General features: G+C 42.4%; 1 pseudogene; it reads right to left on the bottom strand.

The window, feature by feature from the left end:
* Positions 1–8,014: 8,014 nt before the first annotated feature.
* LOC105552749 lies at positions 8,015–8,440 on the bottom strand (annotated as a pseudogene).
* Positions 8,441–8,775: the final 335 nt, after the last annotated feature.

Genomic DNA, 8,775 nt, shown 5'->3' with positions numbered 1-8,775 from the left:
TTAGCCTTCATGATCATGAGAAAATAAATTTCTGTTCTTTATAAAATTACTCAGTCTTAGGTATTTTGTTATTGCAATACAAACACACTAAGACAGTTGCTACTGAAAAGTAGTGCCAAGATTATTTTATTTCCTTGGTCTTTATGTTTGAAAGCTCAGAGTATTTTCTTCCACTTGAATATCTAATATTTTCACTAGGGTATGACTTGGAGTTGACCATTCTGAGAAGCCTTTTTAATGTGTAAATTCATGTCTTCTTTTATTTCAGGAGAGTTCTTGAATTATAGTTTTAATTAAGGGTCCTGTTATTTTGTTTTTCTTTTTTAATTCAAGAACTCTGACGATACATATGTTAACCTTCTTTGCCTGTCTTCAGTAGCTATCATGTTCTCTCCGATCTTTATAACCTTTTCTTTTGGCTTTGTTTTCTTGCCTCTTTTCATTTCTATATTCTTGGTTGTAGCTGTTCTCCCTTGGGGTATTTCCTACTTTAGTCTTTATTTTTCATATACTTTTATGTTTCTTTCAATTTCTTGAGTCAAGCCAGCTCCTGTTTCATGCCTTCCTCTTGTTTACACTATTTTTTGAGTTTTGAACTTGTCAAAAAGTGTCAATCTTTAATATCTAAATTTCATTTTTTATGTATTTTCACCCCTATTGGAGTGTTGTGTTATAGTTTTCCTGTGTCATGTCATTTTTTGTGTATGTTTTCATCTGCTGTAATGTTTTGATTCTCATTTTCCATTTTCTTTTTGAAGTAATTTTGTGTGGATGTTGGGTTATTTTAATGTTTATTATTTATTTCAGTTGGACTTTCCTAACAGATAAGCATAGAGACAGGAGGAAGGGGTTTGAGTGGCTTACTAGGTTCTAAGTTCAAAATCTCTTTCTTTTGTTGCGCAGAAAAGAACAATTCTTTAAGAAATGGGGCTTTTAATGTGACTTTTTCTGATTCTTTGATACTCCTTTGTTTGAGGGATTTTGTGGGGAGGGGTCATGTTTCTCTTTCTTTTCGTCTTCAAATCCTCAAGGGATCCTCTCCTTTCTAGGAATCTTCCCTCTTCCTGGCACAGTCTCGAGGCTGTCTCTACCTGTAGTAGGAGAACCTCTTTATAGCAATCTTATTTTCGACTCCCCACAGGAAATATTTAATCTCCCCGGTCTCAGACCTGTTCCTTGTGGTGCTCTCTTACTCAGGGTGGGGAAATACCTCTGTTTCTTGGGATGAGATTTGGTTAGTGTGATCTGAATCCTACCACTCTAGGACCTTGCCGCAGTCTTTGCCTGACCTTCTGCTATGCTGTGCATTCACAATCAACCTCACTGGCTTCAGATGTTTGTTTTCCCACTTACATGTAAATGGAAGCTTCTAATGTTTTCTGACTCCTAGCTATGCTATAGGCGTGGGCCAAGAGTAATTTTATTTGCTCTGCTTTTTTGTTCTGTAAGATTTTCAGGAGGATGTATGGACAGATTTGAATATAAGTGGCTGCCGTTATCCTTAGTAATCCTGACGGCCAAACCTGAGTCTTTGAAATGTATTAATGAATGTAATAATTGGTCTTAATTGGATAATAATTACCAATGCAAATATTTTTATTCCCTCAAAGGAATCACTGTATCATTCATTTAACTATTTACTGAGCAACAATTATGTACTTGTATTAGGCAAAATCTGATCCACCACTTGCTACTTGCTAAGACCCTGGGAGGGAGCTAATGCAGACATACCTTATCATCCCCATTTCACACATGAGATTTTCCCCTCACCAATTATTCTGCAAGCACATTGGCCTTCTCCTGATTTCTGAATGACTTATGCCCCAGGACCATTGCACAGCCATTATTTATCTGCCTGGAGCACTCTATCACTGGCTTTTTTGGTAACCTTCAGACTTTAATATTACTGCTTCATTAAGTATTTTCTTCCACACTCACCTCCATTATTTGTTGTTCCTATACATTGTTCAGTTCCTTTGTAGCTCTTGTCACAATTTGTATTGAGATACTTAGATATTTGGCTGTTTTCTGATGTATTGTCTGTCTCTCCATTAAACTGTAAATTCTGTGAGGACAGAAATCACGTCTGTGTTCAATCTTGTCTGTGTTCAGCCATGTCAAAGTGCTAGGAACACGTGGGACTGCAACAAATATTTGCTAAATGAATGTTGCCCAGAGAGGATAGGCAGTTAGCCCAAGGTCACACAGCAGGTTAACGGAGGATTCAGAATTACAATCCTGGTCCCTCCAAGCTAAGTGGTTCATTCATTAGCGACTTTGCCACTTCATGGAGGATGCTATCCTCTCTCTGGGGATGAAAGACAGATGTTCTCTCTCATTTTTGCCTCAATTAACCTTCTAAAAAATCTCCGGACTCAATGAGTATGGGGAAAACCTGATTTTAAAAATTAATTAACGTCAGACCCCAGTGTTGTAAAGTTAGCCACGAAACCCAATCTCTGTACTCAGCCGGCAGCCTAAGGGACTGACCAGAAGGGCTCAGGGGACAGTGCAGCTGTGGTCCAGTGACTGCAGATATCCAACCACTTCAAAAGCAACAGGACTGTATTGGGCATTTATCAGCTGCCAGGTAGGGCAGTGGGCACTGGGGATTGAAAAATGAACAAGACAGACATTTCCCTGCCTCTGGTGGTTGCTCCCAGTGCATTGAGTCAGAATTCCAGAGCAGCGTATCGAGTGTTGTGAATGGGAAGGACCAGGGGCAGTGGAAGCCCAGAGGAGACACTAGGCCATTCTCAGGGCTCAGGAAAGAGGGCTTCCAGGAGGAAGGGACTGGAAGGATGAGCAAGAGTTAACCAGATGAAGGACAAAGAAGAGATAAGTGTAACAGGTAAAGGGCTAAAGAAGGGCCCAGATGCACGGGGGAACAGAACACACTAAGATGATTCCAGGGACATCAAGATGGAACCTAGACAATTGGCAGTGTGGTGGAATGACCAGAGAGGAGGCTGGGGCCGGGCCAGAGAAGGCCCTGGAGGCTGTGCCAGAAGTCAGGCTGTGACCTGGAGGTCAATGGGGAGCCATGACAGGGGGTTCCTCCAAGGAGTGACACAAATCACAGCATCTGAGTGCAGAAGGGACCTCACGTGTGATCCAGTCCCACCACCCTCTCAGTGTAGGAAGCTCTGCTGGAAGTTGCACACCTCTGGTGACAGGAAGCTCATTTCTCTGCATTGCCTCTCTTGCTAGATTGCTCTGATAAGAAGATAATTCTTCCATATAATGAGCTAAAAGCACAGCTCTAAATGCAGCTGCTCTAACACAAAGGACAGAATAAACCGCAGCTGCTCTAATATTGTTCTCACTCCTGAGCTCTGTCCATCTGTTCCCACCCCTCCCACCCTTGCTTATCTTCACTCCACATTTGCGTTCTTTGCACCTATTAGTCACCTACCAGTCACTCCAGTTCCTGGTTCTTGGTTGATGTGGAGACCCCAGTTTTTAGCTTTCTGTATCTTGGTCCTTACCCTGACCCAACCTGGGCCCTCTGGGTCCCAGCCCCAGATTCTCGCTTCATCTTTCAGGTTCTGCCCAGCTGAGCCCACACGACGCTGAGTTATTAAACAAATTCTGCCAAATGGAAGTATCTGCCACCAAGCACATTTCACATGGGAAAGGAGAATTTTCATCTATCAAAAGCGCATTTATTTCAAGGGAGCCTATCACTCACTGAAATTCACGGGAGAAAGAGAGTCCCAAGAAAATCAAGGACATTTGCATTACAATCCACCTCAATGCCCAAAAATATCCCGCTGAACATGCAGAATTTCAAGGAAAACAGTATGTTTTGCTTATTTGCAGGAAAGAAATGAATGTTCAAGAGAGGGAGGGGGCTGTGGTTTAAAATCTCCAACTTGCAAAGGAAAGCATTTGGTACATGTTAACCAAAGAATCACCTTTGACCCTGCAGATTTTGGAGCTGGTCCTGTCGGGGCAGGCAGAGGATCCACACACAGTATGGAGGGGAAGGCACTGTGTTTGGGGACAGACTGAAAGGATTTGCAATCCCATTGTTTGGGAACAATAGCTGACGCTGAACACTTCCTTTATAACAGGTATCATGCCAAGAATTTGCCAGACATATATTTTTTATTTAGTATGATTAAGTAAATTGCCCAAGGTCGCATGGCTAGAAAATTGCAAAGTAGGACACACAATCCTGGCTTGACTGCTTGCTGGATGATCTTAACCTTTCCGTGCCTCTTCTTCCAGATTGTTAAAAATGGAGCATCGTAAGGATTCTATCTGTACTCCGCAAACTTGCCTTTCCAATTCTCCCTACTGGTAGAGGAAAGTAAGCAAGAACTTGAGCTACATGGATGCATTCTCCACCCTTCACCTGGAAGTGGGGAGTAATGCCCACCATGCTTATTCCAAAGCGGAAAATGTCTTTGAAGTCTTACACTTGAGGCTAAAAATTAATGTGATCTGTATCCTACTCCATAATACTCTGTTGTTAAGGTAAAAGAGCTTGAAATGATTCCCAACTGGGGAAAAACAAAAATCAACAGAAGATTTCCTGTCTGGCTACTGAGTTCACGGGGAGCTGCTCTTAATAAAAATAGCCGACACTGAACACTTCCTTTACAGCAGGTATCATGCCAAGAGTTTGCCAAGTATTTATTTAGTCAGATTAAATAAATTGCCCAAGGTCATGTGGCTAGAAAGTTGCAAAGTAGGACTCAAGCTTGTGTGACTGCGCAACCCAGGCATGTAAACTGCACACTTCGTAGCACTGAGTTTACCAGTGACAGGGAAGGAGGTAAAAGCGAAGAGCAGTGACATCCCATCAGGTTGGCAGCCAGGCCATTTTCCTTCTCTGTCTTAGAGTCATAGTATTTTAAAAATCCTTTAGCCAGGTGTGGTGGTGGGTGCCTGTAGTCACATGCTGCTTGGGAGGCTGAGGAGGGAGAATCACATGAGTACAAGAGTTTAACGCTGCGATGAGCTATGATCGCGCCACTGCACTCCAGCCTGGCTGACAGAGCTAGATCTTATCTCAAAAATATATTTTTAATATATATATACATATATACACACATACATAAATATTAAAAATTCAGACTTACTTGAATATGTGCATTCAGGATTTATTTTCCAAGTTATTTTTTTATGAGCCTCGTTCGTGATTTGTAAGAGGAGAGGCTCAGAAAGTCACTAAAGAGGTGCCATGCTGTAGCATTCTCAGGATGATCTTGGAAAAAAATTTCCATGAGGGCCGCATCCTGCTGGGAGGTCAGGTCATGTCCCTCACTGAGCCATGGTCATTCTCTTCTGTCTCAGGGAAATGCTCAGCTTCAGTGACCTCGGTGCAGAGAGCTGACCACTGCTAAGAGCCTCGATTTTCCCCATGAATGCTATCATTTTCATTGCACCATCTCCCTTCCCGCCATCAACTTTCACCACATTCTTAGACTTGTCTTGGGCCGTGGGCAATTGGGTTTGCCTTGCAGTGGTTATCTGAGAGTGGCCAGCCTTGAAAAACATCTGCCAAATACTTTTAGATGTTAAATATCTGTGAATCACATTTCTCAGTTTTCATTCATTTTTGCTGTCCAGCGTCCTGCCCTTCCGCTGTATAACTGGTTCGTGGAGCAGTGGGGTTCTGTGGGACTACAGATGCGAAGGACTTTCATTTCTCCCTTATGATGACCCACAGTAGCAGGTGTCTTACTGACCCCCCTTGTGGGTATTGGAAGTCCAGTCCTGGTCCAAGCCCACTTGAGCCAGCGCTTTTCCCCTCTCACAGCAGGCCACACCTGTGGTTGGTGGGACTGCAGTGGGCAGATGTGATTCTCTCTTCTCTCTCCCTCTTGCTCAAGCATCAGAGCTTGGAAGAGGAGAGCCAAAGTCTGCTTCTGGGACGCCTCTTTCTACTCTCCTTTTTGGACCTAATATCCCTGATGTTTCCCTTCTCAAATCTAGCACCCTCCCCCACCATAGCTAAAACACATGTATGTCAGTGTAGTTAAGAGGGCTTTCAAAGTTGCTTCCTGTTTCATTACATATTTGTCTAAAATGATGATGAATCAAGCTATGCTATTTTTAGCAAAAATTGTCTTTTTTTTTTTTTTTTCTCTTTTGGCCTCCCTAACAAACTGAAAAAAATTGAGTAGAAAACATTTCCAGGCAAAATATCATTAGTGAATTATGTGATAACTAGTGAAGGCCTCATATTTTGCAGGGGCTTTGATAAGAGCTCTCTCACTTAAGCTTCAATGACTATAGAATTGAACCCATCTTCACAAATATACTTGAATTTTTTCAAGTTGACACTGTACTTGATTAACAAATCGTGTCAGGTAATATTAAATATTCTTCAACATTATTTTACCATCCAGAAATGTTAGCCAAAACCATTATCAGTAAAGCAATCAAGGATGTATCAAATGGCCAAATTATTAACACCTGTTTTTCCCAAATGTCTGGTAAATAAATAATGATAGCTTCTAAAAATTTTACTGAGCATGTACTAGAGTCAGGTCCCAAACTAAGTACATAGTATAGCATTTAATACTTACAAATCTATTCCCATTTTATAGACAAGGAAACTGAAGGTAGACTAAATCTCAGTTTTTGTACCAGCTGTCCAAGGGGGTTGTCTTAGTCCCTTCAGGCTGCTATAACAAAATACTATAAGCTAGGTAGCTTGCAAACAATAGAAATTTATTTCTCACAGTTCTGGAGGCTGGGAAGGCCAAGATCAGGGCAGATTCAGTATCTGGTCAGGGCCCATTTTCTGGCTCACAGATGACACTTTCCTGCTGGGTCCTGGAGCATCTTATAAATACTGAAAAACAAAAACAAAAAAACAATAAAGCAATGCTCCACAATAATAGGGTATGTCAAAGGGACACAGGAGCCCCCAGTGACCAAAGTTGAACAATCTGAGCTAAAAAAAAAAAAAAAAAAAAAAAGGCCGAGCATGGTGGCTCACGCCTGTAATCCTAGCACTTTGGGAGGCCAGGGTGGGTGGATCACAAAGTCAGTAGATCAAGACCATCCTGCCTAACATGGTGAAACTCCGTCTCTACTAAAAAATACAGAAAAAAATTAGCCAGGCGTGGTAGCAGGCACCTGTAGTCCCAGCTACTCGGGAGGCTGAGGCAGGAGAATGGTGTGAACCCAGGAGGCGGAGCTTGCAGTGAGCTGAGATCATGCCACTGCACTCCAGCCTGGGCAACAGAGCGAGACTCCATCTCAAAAAAAAAAAAAAATTACCTGAGACTGGGTAATTTATAGAGAAAAGAGATTTGATTCACTCACGGTTCTGTAGGCTGTACTGGAAGCATAGTGGCTTCCACACCAAGGGAGTTCTCAGGAAACTTACAATGATGGTGGAAGGAGAAGGGGAAGCAGGCACATCTTACATGGCCAGAGCAGGAGGAAGAGGGAGAGGGGAAAGGTGTTACACACTTTTTAACAGATCTCGTGAAAATGAACTCTATCATGGGAACAGCACTAGGGGGATGGTGCCAGATCATTCATGGGAAACCACCCCCACGATCCAATCACCTCCCACCAGGCCCTACCCCCAATATTGGGGATTACAATTTTTTTTTTTTTTAGTGTAAAAATATGAACTTTTATTGTCCTGTCTTATTTTTGGGGAAAAAGGGTTCTACTTTCCATACTTCATGAGCCAGCATTGGGCTTGAATTACAATGTGTAGATCCCTTTTGGTTATAGTTGCAGAAGAAGCCGTCAAGTTCTTGAGGCATCTCTTGTTGTTCTTTGACATCTCTTGGAAAGAAGCAAACTAGAAGATGGACCGATGATCTGAATTGCTTAGAATGAAAACATTTACAGTAGGAGCCTAGTTGGCATGCTATTAATGTTGAAATAATCATGCCTGTACTGGTCAGTGAGTTCAGTATGCTGGTTGGAATACCAGTTCCAGACTTCTAGGTGACACGCTTGAATTGAGTTCTCATCGTAGAGTCATGGCCTTGGCTTCATCAGCTGCGGTTATCTTCTTTGGTCTGAATACCTATCAGTCCTTACCAGCTGTAGCAGCCACTGCTTGGTCAAACTTTGCCATGAAGTCTGGCTCATGGAACTCCAGCTGCCTGACAAATTCATTGCATTCCTGCTCAGCCTAGCCTTGAGACCACTGATCCCAAAGACATAGGCGGCACTCAAAGATACAAGGCGGTCCATTTGCCCTGGACACACTAAGCTATACCAGACTATTTGGCAGTGGCTGTAATTTTCCTGGCACTGCCTTAGCTACCAGGTCCTGCAGGAAACGTTCACACTGGGGACCTGACTAATGGGCAAACCAGTGAAGAATACACTTCATCTCCTGGGAAGTGATGTAAGACACTGGAGAAAGGGAAGAACTAGTATCGTCTGGTACTGAGGGTAAAAGAGAAGGGAAAGATAGTGGCATCGAAAAGGAAGATGACTCCAGTGGCATCCTCCCCTTTTCTCTCAGAAGGCACCTGGAGATTGTCATAAGAGTCCTTAGACTCCAACTACTGCTGCAGCTTCCAGGGATTACAATTTGATACAAGATTTGGGTGGGGACACTAATCCAAACCATATCAGTCATGTGAATAGTATGTACCCTTAACGTGATGTGATGAAAATGTCACTTTGACTCTGTGATTTTCCTCCCCCAAGCCTTAATCTAACTGTGAGGGGAAAAATTACATAAATCCCAATTGACGGACATTCTATAAAATGCCTAACTTGTACTCCTCAACACTGTCAAGGCCAAAAAAAAAAAAACAAAAACAAAAACAAAAAAAA

Source organism: Mandrillus leucophaeus, unplaced genomic scaffold (assembly GCF_000951045.1).
Source record: "Mandrillus leucophaeus isolate KB7577 unplaced genomic scaffold, Mleu.le_1.0 Scaffold572, whole genome shotgun sequence".
NCBI classification, from domain to species: domain Eukaryota; kingdom Metazoa; phylum Chordata; class Mammalia; order Primates; family Cercopithecidae; genus Mandrillus; species Mandrillus leucophaeus.
This window is presented reverse-complemented; position numbering and strand designations above follow the sequence as displayed.